This window comes from Prinia subflava, chromosome 22 (genome assembly GCF_021018805.1).
Source record: "Prinia subflava isolate CZ2003 ecotype Zambia chromosome 22, Cam_Psub_1.2, whole genome shotgun sequence".
Lineage (NCBI taxonomy): Eukaryota > Metazoa > Chordata > Aves > Passeriformes > Cisticolidae > Prinia > Prinia subflava.
In genome coordinates this window covers 3,114,425-3,131,402 of record NC_086268.1, presented here as the reverse complement: position 1 = coordinate 3,131,402, position 16,978 = coordinate 3,114,425, and the positions used below count along the sequence as shown (strand labels likewise).

At 51.9% G+C, this 16,978-nt stretch overlaps 1 protein-coding gene across 1 annotated transcript in view; it reads right to left on the bottom strand.

Moving 5' to 3' along the window:
- UBASH3B (ubiquitin associated and SH3 domain containing B) overlaps window positions 1–16,978 on the bottom strand; it is a 73,761-nt gene that overhangs the window by 56,448 nt on the left and 335 nt on the right. The window lies entirely within an intron of this gene.

The window sequence follows — 16,978 nt, the reverse complement described above, 5'->3', positions numbered from 1 at the left end:
GCCTCTGCTGCAGCTGCAGCTTTATTTACTGCAGGGTTTATGCTGAGGCTGTCCCAGCTCCTTGCTGGTGCAGATGTCAGCTCACATGGGGCTCCTTCCTTCTGCAGAACGGGGCAGAATTTCCTCTCAATATTCCTGTATCGCTTCCCCTCCACTTCCAGCTCACTGCTATCGCCCATGCAAGGACAGCTGAGCTAAGGATCCAAGGACAGGGCACTGGGATTTGTTTGTATCACACGGCACTGCCTTGGGAAAGCTGAGCTGGAACAGGGACTGGACAGAGCTGGAGAATAAAGCAGAGATTTATTGAAAGGGCTTTAGGGTACACCTTGGGCAGGACAAGAGCCTGGCCAGGGCTACACCCAAGGTGGACCCAAAATGGTCACAAAATGGACCCAAAATGGGCACAAAATGGGCACAAAATGGGCACAAAATGGACCCAAAATGGACACAAAATTGGCCCAAAATGGACAAAAAATGATCACAAAATGGACCCCTGGTCACGAGGTCTCACACTTTGACAAGTTTTGGCATATTGGGGTTGAATTGTCCAGTTACAACTCCAGGCTGTGAGGTCCCATCCTTCTTGTTCCTCCCTCCAGCCCCCCTTGTTTGTGCTTTGGGGCTGAAAGTTGTCCTTGGTGTGCAGCAGGAGAAGGATTTGTTTTGTGTCCCTGTGCAGAGCTGAGTGACCCTGAGTGTGAGCTCAGAGCTGCACCCTGGGCAGCACAGAGTGTGAAATACATGAAAATAAAACTCAAGGCATCACCCCATGCCTCTGTAGCTGGTTTATAGCTCTGTTCATCCCAGGGCTGGCTCGGAGCAGAGCCCCACGACTGCTCTGCCTGATCATGGCTGGCTCCTGCCCTCGCTGAATAATTTCTGGGGTGTTCCAGCAAGGCTGAGTTCAGAGGATTCCTCAGTGAGGTGACACGGCCGTGCTGGCAGCCAGGAGAACAGGGGGGTACTGGGCAGATAAGACTCTCACTCTGAAATGTTAAGATAATTTTTTTTTTATCTGAAAAGGAGAAGGGGGATTTCCCACTTCTGCCTTTTGGCTTGCCATCAAGAGGGAATTCAGCTCAGTGATACCCACCAGCATCGTGCTTGCAGTAACTTGTTTCCTCAGGTCTCTCCTTTTCCCTCAAGAATCAGTAAGATTGAACCCTAGATTTTAAACTACTTGTTATGATTTAATTATGAGCCAAATCTCTGCTCCCACTGATTTCATGTCTTTGCAACATTATCTTTGAAATCTGCATTACACTCCTGCCCTCAGCCTGGGGTCACAGCAAGGAGACCCAGCCCAGATGAACCATGGCTCTGCTAATCCCTCTCCTGAAGGCCAGGGTTTAAATCTACCTGACCCAACTATCAAAATTTACACTAAATTAATAACTAAACTCTTCCAAATGCATTTAAAAGAGTTCCTCCAAGGTCTCCCAATACAAATATAAGAGCAGCACCCACATGAGTGTTTGAGGACGTCGATACCTCTGGGGAGAAAGGAAAAGCAGAAGTTTGACTTTATTTTACCAATAAAACTCAGCCCTCTCTGCTGAACTCAGGTTTGGATGCTTCTAGATGTGGCTTAAGCCACCTAAAATAAAAGCTCAGGAGCTTTGGGCATCCTCTGGAGCTGATGCAGATCTTTATTCAGACAGCCTGAGCTCTGAGCTTGAGAGGTTTTGTGCTTAAATCCAGAAGCAAACACCCTCGAGTGCTTTGAAGATGCTGCACTGAGTGGTGGGACTTACTGGCACACACTGTGGTTAAAGGACAAACGCATTCAGAAAGGGAAATTAAAATTAGGATTGGCTAACAGAAATGTTAATAAAGGTGAGATTTGATTCATCAAGCTCCTGGGAGTATGATCAACAAAACCTACAAATATGTTGTAGGGCAGGTTTGTGTTTCCAGTGCAGCCTTTGCACATAATTTCCTTGGGGCTGAATCATTTCACCCCACAGACCCTCCACGACAATTCACTGGGTGATTAAGGTGCATTTTTCAGTTTTATTGCGTGATGTTTGCCGTCAGTCTTCATGTTCTGTTCCAAACCAACAAGCTCTCATGGTTTCTACTTCTAATTCTGATGGTCTGTGTTGTAGAGAGGGGGGGGATGGAAAATAAAGAAGAAACCAAACCACACACGGGCCACAAACGATTGCTTAACTTCAAATATCCATTGGAGGAACATTGTGTCTGTGGGGATAAATGTCTGCATATGCCTGGACAGATACAGAAAATAGGTAAAATAGGTATTTTCTGTGTGTCCTTACAGCTACCAGCCCTGAGGAACCTCAGGGATTTTCAGCATCACAGATCTGTTGTGTTTGGACGGATTTTCCACCGCCTCAGGATGTTCTGGGGGAGCTGGGGAGTTGCAGAAGTGCTGCAGGGATGGAAGAAGCATTTTCCTTTCCCTCCCCAGGTTCAGGAGTGCACAGGGGACAAACTCGCCCTGTGCTGGGTCCTGGCAGCTCCCCTGGCACTGTGAGGAGGCAGAACAGGGAGAAAACCCAAATATCAGTGCTTGGGTGGAAAAAGGGACCTCCACTATCTCCTACCACGCTCTTACGGCTGGTAAGGATCATGGAGATACTTAAAAGTCAGAAGTGACCCAAGAAACCAGAAGAACATGACTTTTAAAAGGTCACAGCGGTTCTAAAACTTGCACACTTCAGAAGAAGGAGAATTATTGTTCCTCTCCTTTGAGTGTGTCATAGAGAGGCGGGGAGAGGAAGACACAAAAATCCTGAATTTCAACATTTCTTTTCACCTAGGGTGGGCCAGCAGCCAAATCACCTGTCAGGAGAGCAGAGCTGCCAGCAGAGCTGACCCCAGGAACAGGCACTGCTGGCAGATTTACAGCCCACATCTCTGACCTTCTCTTCCTGCCCCCAGCAGGAACAGCTTCCTGCCCTGCTCCTGGGAGAGGGGAGGGATGGAAAGCAAGCCAGGGACGGATTCTGGGATGCGCTCAGTGCTCTGAGCCACCACACCACGGGATACAAGATTCTGCAACAGCAGAGACCCCGAAAAGGGAAAATATCTGAACAAAACCCCCAGGAGTGCCGAGGAGCAGGGCTGGGAAGCGTTGATGGGGTGGGAGGAAAGGTGGCCACGTGTTCCCAGCGATGCTGGACAAGCCCCGTGGGGAGGGCTGTGCTCTGCAGCTGGGTGGGAGCTCTCAGTGCCCATGGCCACCTCACATCTACTCTCCTTGCGTCCCCAAACCCCTGCAAAGGTGTCCCCTGGCACGGGGAGCCTGCCGGGGTGACAGTGGCCCCGAGCTGGGCGCTCACAGTGATTCAGGAGCCTCCTGAAAGTCAACCCCGAAGTTAATTCAGTCCTCTCTGCAAGCTTTGGGCAGTGACAGCAAACACAGCAGCCTCTGAGAGCTGCAGGCCTGGGTTTGTTGGGTGTTTGCTGTGGGACCATTCTGAACACGTGCACAGTGGGGAAATCACTCTGTCCTTAACCAGGCTGAGCTCAGCGTGCTCAGGGAGGCAGAAACAAAATATTCCTTTACCTCAGCCCGTGCCATTCACTGAGATCAATGGCATGTAAATGTAAGTTTTTATTCTTTCTTAAACCAGAACCTACAAGCCCCAGAGATCCCGTTGAGCCAGCAGCACAGGAGATTCACTGTCACCAGTCACTGCAAACATTTCCACGTTCCCTTCCCAGCCTGCAGCCCTGCCAATCCCCAGGCCAGGCTCACCACACCCCCAGAGCTGCTGGGACAGGAAAATCAATGCTTCCAAAGGATCCCAGGGAATGATTCCTCCTCATGGCAGCGTGCTCTGAATGAGGCTGGACAAAGGGAAGCTCTGATAGCCATTGATTTTTGAGGGAGAGGAGCTGCGCCTTTGGCTTGAAAATGAGTTGTTTAAAGGTAAAGGCAAAAAAAAATTAAAAAAAAAAATCCATGCAGGCTCGGGGAAGGTGACTGTGGCTGTGCAGAGGGTGCAGGGATGAGGCCCCACCTCTAATGAGGAGAATTGAGAGGGGCTGTGCTGCAGACACACAAGTGCCGTGAGCAGCGAGACGGGGGGAGCTGATAACGAGAATGAAGAACTTCCTTTGATTAGTGCCTCTCATTTCCTATAATACAATCTACATCTTGAAAGAAAGCTCTTGTGTTCCGTGTTCGATCCCCCTGCCTCCTTCAACCTCCTCCTCCTTGGGTGCTTAGAAGATGTTAAATAGCAGCATTGAAAGAGAAAGGTTAATCTAAGCGAGGTAGGATATAAAGGTAGAATATAAAGGTAGAATATAAACCTCTTTTTTTTTTTTCCTCTGGATTATACGATGCAACACAACACCAAAGGCACAGGAGGAGCCAGTTCAGATGCAGCCAAATCGGGCAGGCAGGAAAGTGCAGAACGTGGCTGTGAGAGCAGCCAAGGCAGAGCTGAGAGAATCACCGGGACTGAGCAGGAGGGGATGGAATCATTGTCCAGATGCCTGAACGCTGCTTAAAATCCATCCCCAAATCACCACTGAAAACAACTACAGAATTCCTGGCTGTGTCCGACATCCCATCCCAGTTGTGCTCTCCCACTGGACTGGTTTTGGCCACAGCACGGGCTCAGCTTGCCACGAGCAGGTGCAGGTTTTGGATGCCCCCGTTTGGGCTGTGGCAGGGTTTTCAGCAGGGCAGGACGCTCCCGGCAGTGCTCACACCGCCTGCTCTGCCCTGTCAGAACCTGAAAAACTGACAGCCAGCCTGGAAAACAGAAGCTGGATCCTTCTGTCCTTGCACTCCCCTGGCTTTGGAGGGGTGGGGATGACACTCTTCCCCCTGCTGACGGCAGAAAAGCTGTGGGGGGTTTCTGTGCCTTGCTCACCCCGCAGTGGGAGCAGAGCAGCTCTTGCAGGGCAATGCCCGTGCTCCAGCCCTGCTCCTTCCCAAGGAGATGAGGGCTGTGGGCACAGCAGAGAGCAGGGCCAGAGGATGGGATTGCCCATCTCGGAGCAAACAGGAGAGAAAAACAAACATCAGAGAAAAACCCTCCCTGCCAGCACCCGAGAGGAAATGCAATTGGAGCTCCATGCACCCAAAGGGAGCAGTTCTGGTGCTCAGCTCAGGGCAACACCAGCACCAAAGGAGTCCCAGCACAGCTCCACCCTGCCCTGCCTTGAAAACCAAACCTGGCCCAAGGCCGTGCTGAGAAACCCCAGTTAAAACCAACGGAGCTGCTCGTGTGTCTGGACTTGAGCAGCGCCTTTGGATCCTCCAGGCTGGCGCCAAAATCCATCCTGGGCTCCTGCCCCGAGGCAGGACCCACATGTGGGGACCTGTGTGGCTGCTGGGAGCATTCCCTCTGCCCAGCTTTGCCCTAAAGCTCAAAAATCACTCAATGTTTATCCCTTAAGCACCCCTCGGCAGCTCCCAAACCCGGCTGAGATGCTGCTGATGCTCCCTGCTTGTTTTACCACCACCACCACCAGGGAAGCCACAGTTTTCAGGAATTTTCATTGCAACCAAGAACTTGTCTCTGCTTTGACTCATACCTTGAAGCAAAGGGACAATTATCTAATCACAACACTCAATCCCAGTTTTCGTAAGCTCATCTAAATTGTTCAGCTGCTTCAGATACTTCAGTGATTAGAGAGATATTCCACAAATAAACTGCCTGTGTGTTCCTGACACTCAGAGCTAATGGGCTGCGAGCAAGGGGAAGATAAAGCAGCGTGGAAAAAAGGATTCCTTCCTCACCATGGCTTACACCTAGCCTAAGAGACCACAAAATTTCATGTCTATTACTGAAGTGAAAGTCACATCAAAGGTCCTGGAAGGTTTGGGGATGTGCTGCAGCGAAACTGAAATCAAATCCAGTGGGTGGAAGGTTGAGGTGGATGCCTGGAACAGCAGCTAATTTCCACCTAAGAGCACATTTTGGGGTTATTCACGGCCTGATGGCAAATCCAAATCACCCAGCGCTGCCAGAGCCTCTCTTTGTGTCCTCAGGCAAAAACCTCAAAATGCTTTCATGCTCAGGGAGGTGCCTGATTGCAGAGGCGCTGAGCATCCCTCAGCCAGCATTTCCCAGAGTGGCTGCTGACTTCAGCTCCTCCCTCCTGCCCTTCCAGAAAGGCCCTGGCTCCAGGACACAGCGAGGCACAGCACACAAACACACCTCAGCTTTCACAATTAGTTCCTTTCAGTGAACAAACCCAAACCCCACAACTTCCTCCTGTGTTCTGAGTGAGATTTTTAGGGGATTTTTTTGGGCTTTTGATGATCCAAGGGGGAATGGTGCCCTTTGTGTGCTCCAGACACAACTCCAGTGCCCCATTCGTGTCTTTGATGGGTTCATCCCCAAACACGTGTGAGGCAGGGAGCTACTGCACCCCTGAAGCCAAAAACAGGCAGCACCCTGCACTTGGGGCTGGCTGTGGCTCCAGGAACCAAGGAAGGTTCTTCTCCTGGGCTGGTGGCTCGGTTGTGCCATTCATTTCAGCTCCCTGTGAGGTCTGAGGAGGTTTTCAAGTGACTTTTTGCTGTCGGAAGGGATGAACCAGCCCCTGTGAGCGTGTCCTCCCCACGTCCCGCAGAGGCAGAGAGAGGTTTGGGTGCTGGGTTGGGTGCTGGGGCACTGCACAGCCCCCCTGGCTGTGAGAGAGGCTGAGGGGACATCCCTGTCACCCTTCTCCCCCAGAACAAGCTGCTGACAGCAAATATGTCAAATTCCTGAGCTGTCATCCCAGGGGAGTCCCACGGCACCTCAGCAAGCTCCTGCAGCTCTGCTTGGAGAGCAGCAGTGGCAGCAGCTCCAGGAGAATTTTGTCTCCATTTGTCGTGGGGATTGGTGGGGGTGTGCACAGGGAGGGAACATTAAGGCATGGAAATCCTGTTCCCGTGTTTTGTGATCAGAATTTAGTTCCAAACCCAGTCCTGGCCTCAGGCTCTTCAAGGATGACACATTTCTGTGAAAGATTCTTCATTTTCCCCCTCCTGCTGTTGCGTTTTCTCCGGGCAGCCTTGGCCCTGCCCTTTCAGAGCTCCCTCTGCAGCAGATGGGCCCTGCTGAACACCCAGAAGGAGCCCAGGAATCAGCAGCTGCTCCCTGGAGCTGCCCAGGAGAAGGTGGAGAGGGATCTCAGCAGCCCCTGGTGAGGCTGAGTCACAGCAGAGCTGGCAGGACACGGCCAGGGCGAGGAGCACGGGTGATGCACAAGTTCCTCCACGCGGGATGCGCTTCCAGAGGAGTCACAGGCTGTGCCAGGAAAAGCTGGAGGGTTTCAGCAGGAATGTGTGAGTCCAGCTGAGTGCCAGCACATCATCCTTCCCTCCCTGGAGTTCCCAGGGGCTGGAATTCTGATCCCAGTGAGGATGAGCAGCTTTGGAGCAGGCAGTGGAGGAGGATGGGGGTGATGCACTGATCCCCCAGTCAGGGTGTTTGCAGGGGGTTAAATCCTCTCTGTGGTGGCATCTGATGGCTTCTTTGGGAAGCTGGTGATGAAATGAAGGCTGAACTTCCCATGCCAGTGGAAAATTCCACCTCAGGGAGAAAAGAGGAAATGCCAGGGGGGAGCAGGTCATTTTCCCCCTGCAAATCCCACTCTTTCCACCAAAACCAAACAATTTTAAACCCCCCCACGCAGCTGGTTTCAGGTTGGTGTGAGGGGTTCTGACTGTGAGCTCAGCCCTCACAGGCCTCGTGGCAGGGATGGGCTGATGGCTAAAGGACACAGCGTGGATCCCCCTGTGCTTGCAGCATTCTGGAAGGAGGCATCAGCTCTTCTGTGCTGTGGGGCCCTTCCTGACTCGTCCTCTGGTGAGGAGATTCCCATGGATGCAGCTGCCTGGAAAAGCAGGGTTATGTGCCTGGAAAAGCAGGGCTGTGTGCCCCAGCTCCAGGCAGGGAGCTGGAGTCACTATTTGTAATATTCTCCACACATAAACGTGCTGTGAAACACCTGAGGTTTGTATCTTCCTTCCCAGAGGCTCTGGTGCTGACTCTTATTTATGCCCAGGCTTTTTTTGCACTCCCTGAATGGTATAAAATAGTCTAAAATACCCATTTCTCTAAAGGAAACTTTGCTAGCAATGAAAGTTGGGTTATTTCTGGTGAGGATGCTCAGCTGCTGCGCGTTGTTATTGCTCCCACAAAGGAAATGGTGCTGGGCTGATTTACACTGCTGGAAGGCTTTGCCCCTCAGCACATGAATGCATTTATGGTACAGCTATGAGGAGAGTGTAAAAGGAACAGAAATGTGATTTGCAAGGTGCAGCTGTAAACTCCATTCACTCCCAGGCTTGCTCCTGCTGCCCGTGCACTGCAGTGAATAAGAACCAGCTCCAAATCTGGGTTAGCTGGAGATTTCTTTGAATGGAGCCTGGGAGAAGTGGCTCATCCCTGGCTAATTTATTGTGATCTGACACTTGCTGGGGCTTGGCAGCTCCTCTCAGAAGGAAATATCGATTGGGAGGCAGAAATCCAATATAATTGTAGAGCAAGGGAGCAGGACATCATTGACACCACTTAGAGCTGCAGTGGTGGAGAGCCCTTTGTCTCCAGTGGATGGCAAATGTTCATTAAGGTGCCCTCTCTGCCAGCAGGAGCCTCCATGGATTGTCTGGAGCTGCATTTTGCTGTCTGTAAAATGGGAATGGTGCTCAGCTGCTCCTCATGCAGCTGTGGGTTCACCCATCAATCTAAATGGGGGAAAAAAGGGGATTTTGGAGGCAATGCTGGGATCAGGGCCTGTCTTTCTCCTTCCTCCTCCCCATCCTCCCCTCTGGAGGCTCTTTCTGGCTCCTGTTTCGTGCCAGCTCCTGCAGCAAGGAGGATTTACCTTTCCTCCTGGCACAACAGGGCTGTGGGACATAAAAATCAGGTGTCTGCTCACAGGGGGAAAACCATCACTGGGGTTTCATCTTGAAATTTGCATCACCAAACTGCAAATGGCTCTCGGTGAAATGGGGAAGAGCTCAGAAGAGAGGAGCACCACCTCCTCTGTTTCAGGTGTCCCTTTATGCCATTTGATGCCTGCTCAGAAATGTTTGGGACATCTTGGTCTCAGCCACTGCAGCCACACAGCGATTTCAGCAACTCCCTCAATTTCTCACTGGATTTTTTTCTTTTTTATTTTCCTTCCTTTTGCTGCTGTCCAGCTCAGCCTTTGTGCACAAGCAGAACGTGGTGGGGACAATAAAACACCCGTGACTCTCCTCCTTGGGTGTGTTCATAGAGGGGCAGAGCAGCCCGTGGTGGAGCACAAAGGCTGCAGGGAGCGGTGCTGGGATCCAAAACGCTGCCAGCTGCTGAAACACAGCTCCTTTGATGACTCTGCTTGCTGAGGATAATTAGACTGGTGCAGCACAGACACACACACGGATGTCTCCATTCTTTTTGCAGTTGCAGAGCACATGCTGTGAATCCACGATGAGCTCTCAGTTAAAAACCCAGGGCGGCGTCTCCAACTCTGAGCAAAATCTGGGAGTCCAAATTCACTTTCAAAAGTGACTTAAAAACACCCAAATGTCCTTGGGAGCCAGCAGGATTAGCGTTTGATATTTAAAAGCACCATGTTTTTATGGGGTTTTTATTTTTTTTTTTTCTCAGGATCTTTCAAAGAATGGAATTCCCCCCTGACTTCTGCCAGTCTCGAGGGCTTGCAGCATCCTCCGAGCACAGGCTGTTCCACAGGAAAGTGGCAACAATAATCCAGGGATGAACATCCAGAGGGCTTCACAAGAGGCAGAATTCTGCAGGAAACAGCCACTGCCCAAGGGGGACGGAGAATCAGCATTTAACGCCAACAAGGCTCAGTTCAGACCTGCTGTGAGGTTCAGGATAGCTGAAATCCTGAGCTCCTCCTGCCACTCTTTGCCTTGAGAATCCATCAGTGCATTTAAACTGGCTCCTGGCAGTGGTACCAGGCCTGGAGAGAGGTGAAGAGAAAGGAAAAGGGACAGAGAAGATAACCCCGGTATCTGCACCCCTCGGAGCTGATGGGAAGCTGGAAGGGAATTCCCTCCTAAGGATCGAGTCTTGAACTGCTCGGGGCTTGGACACAGAAGGCACAGAGCAATTTTCAGGCTCCCTCAGTGACGTGTGAGGTCTGGGTTGCCCTTTCTGAGCTCCTCTCCCTCCCAGAGCAGAGGGTAGGATCAAGTTCAGGACCTTGGCTCCGAGACAAGGAAATCATCAGAGGGACGGAAGCCCAAGGAAATGTTTTCTTGTCACCATGTGATTCTAACAGCAAAACAAACCAAGTACTCAGGGACCAGGAAACTCTCTGACATCTCTGTCAGCGTTTGCCAAAGGCAGACAGCCTTGAAAAGCACATCTCAGCAATCCAGGGAATGCTGGCTGCCCCAGGCCCTCGGGGCACACGGTGATGCTGCCCAAACACTCCTGATGAGCTCCCAGGGCAGTGTGGGGCGTGCAGGCACTGCAGAGGAGTTTGTTATTTTTGTTTTCCTCCCTGAACACACACGAGCTCGTTCTCTCTGGTCCTGCAGGGACTCCCTGCCCTTGGCTGAGCAATCTTTGTGCAGGGGTGCTCTGGCCTTGAAGCCTTCCCTCGGTGTTGGTGGCAGAAAGGTTTTCTCTGTGGGTATCAGCCCCGAATATCTGACTGTTCCACGGCTCCCAGCCATCAGATTTGACTCACGGCACTTCTGTGTCCGTTTGATTCATGGCACTTTTGTCTCCTTGTCACCCTGAACCACTGAGGTGACACCAAGCACTGCTGCTGCCATTATCATTTTACACATGATCTTATCACAGGAGTGACTCCTTTGCCTCTGATAAGAGATCTCCCTCCCTCTGAAAATGTTGCACCATGTCATGGAAATTGTTGTTCTGCTTGGAGCAGATCTAAGCCTTGTCATGAACAGACTGAAACTCTACAGATTCAGGTGCAAGTATCAGCCTAACTATAGATTTGATATCTAAGCTTCTCTGTTTTCAGATTATACTGTGGAAATGAAGAGCCCTCTGTGGTTTATCACTTTGGATCTTTAAAGTAAGGAACTGTCTCATGGAGATCCCCCCACCCCAAACACACTGGACCCACTGACACAGAGCAACCTGAATCCTGCAGGAATCATCTCAGTCCCACGGCAGAAACCTGCAGCAAAGCCAATGGAAAAAAAAATAAAATCCATGTGCAGAGCAGGCAGGGGGCTGAGTCCCAAATGGACCTTCCTGAAGCCTTTCTGAAGCACCTCCCTGGCAGCTGCTGCCTCACCTCACAGCCCCTGTCCCGCAGAGCTGCTGGATCCCCTCCAGCACAGAACTGTCCCGAGCCCCAGGGCTGACCCAGGCACTGCAAACACAAACCAGAGCAGTTCAGAGCTCCAACCTCACCCCCTAAACCCCAGTGAGAGCTGAGTGCAGGGAACCCAGGCCCCAGGGCTGACCCAGGCACTGCAAACACAAACCAGAGCAGTTCAGAGCTCCAACCTCACCCCCTAAACCCCAGTGAGAGCTGAGTGCAGGGAACCCAGGCCCCAGAGCTGACCCAGGAACTGCAAACACAAACCAGAGCAGTTCAGAGCTCAGGCTGCTCCATCCTCACCCCCTAAACACCAGCGAGAGCTGAGCGAGGGAGCCAGGGGCTTGTGCAGGTGATTCCCAAAGGAGACCTCCAGAGCTTCTCCCTCTGTCACCTTTGGAAACAGGTCCCCAACCCTCCCTGGGGAGCTCGTGCTCCCAAATACCCACGGGCAGGACTGGAAATGGAAGTGCTTTGCTCAGGTGGTTTCTCTGCCCCTCCATCCACGGCTCTGCCCAAGCCCCAGATCCCTGCCCCAGCGATCAGCACAGACAGAGCTTTAGGGGAAGCTTTTCCCTAAACCCCTGTGGCTGCAACACCTGGATTTTCCATTCGAGGGTTCAAGATTTCCTCCAGTGCTGCTAAACTTGGAAATCCCTCTCAGTGGAGCCTCCCAAGCAACGTTTCTTCCCTTGGGATGGGCTTTCCCTCCACGCCCTGGGCCAGCACGAGTCACTGGGAATCAGGAAAATCCTTCAAATTCTTGGGCTCAAGGGGGACTCGGGGCTGCTTTTGGGCTAGGTCTTTGTAGCAGGGTGAATTTCAGCCAGGAGCATTTGCAGAAAACAAAACCCCCTGAAGGCAAAGCCGTGCAGGAAGGGAAACCACGTCAAAATTGAAAATGATGAGCAGCACTTTGTAATTTCCCAAATCCAGCTCCAGCCCTGGAGGAAGGAGCGACTCCGGGCCTTGCTGGGCTGAAATCCCGAGATGTTGCTAAGTCTGTTACTAAGCAAAACATGTCTTAGCAGGCTCAAATCCCCTTCAGAACACCAGAGGAGCTTTTGCTGTTTGTAAGCTGGATCTGAGCTTCATTTCTTCCACAATAATGAACCCTTCAGTACTTGTAAATTCTCATCGTTTCTGGGAAGGCAAATCCACGTCAGCCTGGTTTTCTCCAGGTCCGGGGGAATTAACTCCTCCTCAGGCCATGAACACGGAGTTAAAGCCTTTTCCAGATGAGGGGAAGGAAGATCCATTTAGTTTTGGAAAGCTTTGCCACCTGTGTTGTCTCTTCTGCTTATCAGAGACAGCGCAGTGACAGGAAAAGCACAATATCTCTAATTTAGGTGTTCTGGTTATGGGCAATGATTTATTCAGCCTCAGTAATGGCAGGGACCAGGGAATTATCTTCATTTTTTTAGGCCTGGATCTCTTCTCAAACAGCGTCCCAGAGCTGTGGCTTGAATTCAGAGTTGTGTGCAGCAACTGAAACCTCTAAAATTTTATACATTTATATATCCATGTACATATGTGAACCCAGATTTTTTTTAAAAAAAAATCAGGATTAATTATTTTTTTTCATCCTAGAATACTAACTTGCTGGTTTTGAGGATGTTTTGGAGGAGTATAAAGGCTGACATGAAACTTTTAAAACCTTGCAGATTCTGGAGCCACATTGATTTCTGCACCGTGCAGGCTAAATAAGTTTCAATAATTCAAGTTTGGTCAAAGGTCTGAATGAAACTGCAGTCCATCACTAATTTTTTTTCAATTTCAGCCTTTTATAGACACATTATGGATTTTTTTTTTTAATTGCTTCTACATGCATAGGAGCTGTAAGTGATCCCCTGTGGTTTTGGTGGCCTGTAAATTACTTTGTGCTTTTCTTCTCTCTACTCTCAGCAATATCCAGGGATTATAAACATTAGTGAGAGGTGCTGGCAGGCAGACTGGATGACAATTAGGTGGAACCACTGATGGGAGGTTCATTGCAAGATGATAAATAATATTTTGGGGCAGCTGGGAAGTAATAATTGTATGAAATCTCTTTCTGGAGGAATCCTCTTGTTGTGTTTAGGGCGTTGAAGCACTGGGGTTTGATTAGGCCTTTGTGTAAAATGTTTTTCTTGGTGCCCAAATTTCAAAATGGGAATTATAACATCACCTCTGCCTTCCTTGCTTGCTTCAAGCAGAAGCTGCTGGGGATGGGGACAGCCTGTGGGACCAGACAGTGTGTAATGTAATGGAATAATTGCAAAATAAAACAATAATAAAGGCTGTGAGCTGGCAAAGGAACAGCAGCCCGCGGTGCTGCTTCAAAGGGATGACAATGCAGGGCTCTGGGCAGGTGCCACGCTCAGGTCAAAGCTCCCAAAAGTGGTTTGAACACCACCCTGTGATTCAGAGGAGCCCTGAGCTGAAGCTGGTGCTGGAGAAGGAAAACAGACAGAGCTGTGCCAGACAATTCTTCAGAGGGGACAGCAGGGAAAGCCTCAAAGGTGTCAGCGTGGGACACTGACATTGGTGCAGCCCCATAAATTGCTGTGATAGCTCAGAAAGGAAGGACATGTCCTTTGACGGGCCCTTCATCCCCAATCCCCCAAAACCACCTGTGGGATGGACACATAAAGGCTTTTTTAAGAACTCCTTGATCTGAACCCAAGATCCATGGCAGTTTTGCACTGGCTACCTGAAATCTTCTCTTGGCTCCTGCCTGGCTCAGCCCAACTTCTCCCCTTAGCTGGGGAAAAATCAGTGCTGGACTGCAGGCAACACCTGGAACAACACCTGGAACAACACCTGGAAATCACCTTCAGCCTTTCCCCTCGGATTATTTTAACATGTTCAGGGTAAAGCTGGACATCTCACTCCTCAGTACCACCCTGGAAATTCTGATTGCAGCTCAGCCCCGTGTCTGTGGGCCTGCCTGCCCTGTCCTCCCTGTCCCCAAAATCAGTCCCCCCCAGAGAGGCAGGAGGCCGCTGCTGCCAGCAGCCAGGGGATTTTGTGACATGCCTGACAGACTTGTCTGACAACTCGGAGGTTTGTTTTGCATAAGCCACTCAAACAGATGGTCACCACTTGAAAGTACCAGCCTGGCTCATGTTTGTGTGCAGAGCTGAAATCCCACTGCACTGAATTCCTGCTGGAGCTGTGGCTTTGGGGCAGGACACAGAGCTGGGAGAAAACCCACAAGGGCTTTAAGGCTTTTTCTCCTCTGGCAGGGAGGATGTTTTTACCTCGCTGGCATCTTGGTGTTCCCATTCCCACTTAGAGAGAGTTAAAAAGCATTCTCTGCACCTTTAGGGAATGTCCTTTTGCCCTGCACTCCTTTCTCCTGAGCTCCCAAACCTGTGCTCCATCCACGTCCCACCCTCGGCGGCACCGCTCGGATTTTATTTGGTTTATTTCTGTTTTGCTTCTTGTCTGAATTGGCATGATGAATTATTTGTAGCTTTTCCAGCAGGGTGGAACAGGGACACTCATTTCTCCTCAGATGGGACAGTGGTGCCTGTCCCAGCAGAGAGCTGAGCTGTCACACAGGGTTGTAGCTCTGCCCATCTGCCTGGCTGCATTTCCAACAGGTACTTCTGAAATTTTGCCCATTTTTCTGGCTCGTTCCCTGTGTTTAACCTTCTCTGCTCTGCTCAGTTGTCACACAGGGTTATCCTGAACTCCATATCCAGACAGATTCACCCATCTGCCCGGCTGCATTTCCAACAAGTACTTTTTTTGCATTTTGGGGTATTTTGCCCATTTTTCTGGCTTGCTCCCTGTGTTTAACCTTCTCTGCTTTGCGTGATGAAGCTCTGAGTGCATCTGAACAAATGTCAGTGCTTTTTGGGCAGGAATGTGACCCACAGACACAGCTCCTGAGCCAGCTGAGAGCAGGGCAGCCTGGCAGCCTTGATGGCACTGTTGTGCAGGTAGAACCACTTTCATTCATAGGATCAAGCTGGGTTTTTCAATTATTTTTATCTTATTCCAGCTCCACTGAAAGATGCACATCTTTTCTTCCGAGCTAAGCATGAAGTCACCGCTCTGCCCCGCTCCTCATTTGCATTCCCGGTGTCTAAAAGCCGTGTGCTGATCTCAGGAGATAACTGATAGCCAGAAGGAGTGCAAAGCAGCACCGTGGAAAACAAAAATAAGATTTCCTGCATGTGCTGGTGGAGCCGTGCAAACCCACAGATCCGCAAGGAACATATGCCCTTAAACTGCACGTGCCTGCCTATATTTATATTTAAAAAAACCCCGAACTGTGACAAGACAGGCTGCAACATCCCGGAGTTCTGATTGGTATCAACAACAAACGGAAAACTTGGGGAGGTCAAGGACCCATCCCGATGCCCACCGGTTTCATTTGCATCCCAAAAGGAGCAGTCCCACTTCAGGAGTCCCTGCCCCTCATTAAGTTATCATTACTTTGCTGCCTGATTAATTTAAAGCACAAGCACACGCAGGGAGGTTGCACCACGGCGTGAGTTGGACAAGGAAAACCGAACCACTTCGCTGTGGAAATTTATTTCTGTTGCCCCGTTACTTTTAGGGTGACTCGTACACGGCTTAAAGAAACCCCCCGGGTGTCCGAGCTAAAGCAGTTCCAGTCTGGGTGGCGAACGCTGCCCGCCCTGGCCATGCCCAGCGACCCGGGCGGGCCGCGGGGACGGGACCCGCTGTGCCCGGGGCTCCTGCCTGGATGCGAGCGGAGCATCCCGCGGGCGCCACAGCATCCCCGGGCCGCCCGGGGAGAGCATCCCGGTGCCGGGAGAGCATCCCGGTGCCAGGAGAGCATCCCCTGATCCAGGAGAGCATCCCCGGGCCGCCCGGGGAGAGCATCCCAGTGCCAGGAGAGCATCCCCTGCTCCAAGAGAGCATCCCCTGCTCCGGGAGAGCATTCCCTGCTCCGGGAGAGCATCCCCTGATCCAGGAGAGCATCCCCTGCTCCAGGAGAACATCCCCTGCCCCGGGAGAGCATTCCCTGACCCGGGAGAGCATTCCCTGCTCCAGGAGAGCGTTCCCCGCTGCCAGGAGAGCGTTCCCAGCCGTCCGGGCCCTTCGGAGAGTGCATCCCCAGGCCATAACCCCCTCAGCCGTCCCGGCAGCGCATCCCCCCCGCTGCCCGGAGAGCATTCCCCGCTTCCCTGGCTGCTCCGAGAAGGCATCTCCGGGCCGCTCCGGGAGCGAATCCCCTCGCAGCCGGGAGAGCATCCCTGCTGTCCGGGAGCGCATCCCCCCGTTCCGGGAGTGCATTTCCCTCTCCGGCAGAGCATCCCCCTGCTCCGGGAGAGCACCCCTGCTGCCCGGGCCGCTCTGGCAGAGCATCCTCCCTCTCCAGGAGTGCATCCTCCTCTCCGGGAGCTCATCCTCAGCTCCAGGAGCTCATCCCCCGCTCCGGGAGAGCACACCTACTGCCCGGGCCGCTCCGGCCGCGCATCCCCCTGCTCCGGGAGCACATCCTCCGCTGCCCGGGCCGCTCCGGCAGAGCATCCTCCCTCTCCAGGAGTGCATCCTCCCCTCCTGGAGCTCATCCTCCGCTCCGGGAGCTCATTCCCCTCTCCAGGAGCTCATCCCCGCTCCGGCCGCGCATCCCCGCCGCTCCCCGGGCTGCCTCCCCGGCTCCCCGGCGCTCCCTCCCGCGTCCGGCCCCGCGCAGCTCCGGAGCAGCGCAGCCTCGCGGCTCCCCCCTCTCTCTCTCCACCTCCGTAAAGCGAAAGAAAAGAACGAAATAAAA